Source organism: Trachymyrmex cornetzi, unplaced genomic scaffold (assembly GCF_001594075.2).
Source record: "Trachymyrmex cornetzi isolate Tcor2-1 unplaced genomic scaffold, Tcor1.1 scaffold640, whole genome shotgun sequence".
In the NCBI taxonomy this organism is placed as follows: domain Eukaryota; kingdom Metazoa; phylum Arthropoda; class Insecta; order Hymenoptera; family Formicidae; genus Trachymyrmex; species Trachymyrmex cornetzi.
Window position 1 is genome coordinate 289,980 of NW_017299960.1, and position 1,156 is coordinate 291,135.

The following is a 1,156-nucleotide window of genomic DNA, read 5'->3' on the forward strand; positions in this document are numbered from 1 at the left end:
TGTTACTTTTTAATAGCATAAAAGAAATTTAGTCTAATGTGTTGAATTCTTAAAAAATTACGATTTTTAATGAAAGTTAAAATTATGTCGTGACATAAATATTTCTATTAATTAGAACTATGTCGGAACATAATACACGGAGAGAATTTTCTTTTAAAATTTACCTTGAAAATATGGTGATTGTGGTACAATACAATATTTTAAAGATTTTTATCATGCACTTCAGTAAAATTGATCAAACTTATTTTATACTTTATTGTAGTTTTATTAATGAATCAGAGAGATTTATATTAAAATTCTTCGAAATACAATGTTGTCCCACGACTGTCATATTTTCAGGGTAAATTCTAAGAAAAAATTCTCTCCGTGTAGAAATACGAAATTTTTATTATGTCGCGACATAAAAATTTCGTATTTTGGGCCGCGCGTCGTGCGATCGGTGGGGACGGTAGGTTGTATATTCGGCAGCAGAGAGTAGGCCGGCCGGATGCGCTTATTCGGCTATCTTTAATATCTCGTTAACTATTGTGCAACCTACAAAATGGTATAAGATTTTTCGATTCAATTCAGTCCGTTCTACCTGCTCGTGATCGATTAGCCGATAATTTTCAAGCACCCTGTATAATGTATATACAATACGAAAATATTGAGGGTGCAATAATTTTTTGAATTATAAGCTAACTTTAACTGCTTATATGTCAAAAACTATTTTATTTTTATAGTTTTTATTATTATTTCTGGAATCTTTGGAACATTCTAATACGAAAATGTCAAGGCTATAATTGTTTTTTAATTACAAGCTATCTTTGATCAATTATAATTAAAAACCTATTGTAACTTCGATATTTTTGTATTAGAGTTTTTTAAAATCCATTTTACCTCTAAAAAATATTTTATAAAAATATTGTATTATGATAATCTGTGCGTGCGTGCGTGCGTATACAGGGATTTCTTCTCATAAAGTTCTGAGAATTTTTTCAGAATTTTTTCAGAATTTTTTAACACCGTATTTTTTTATGTTGGTAAAAATAAGAAAATGCAATACTAAAAAGTTGATAAAAATTCTGAAAAAATTCTCAGAACTTTATGAGAAGAAAATAAATAACTTTTGTCTCTTGCAGTTTTTCTGTAAAGTTGATAGTATTTGAGTAAAAAA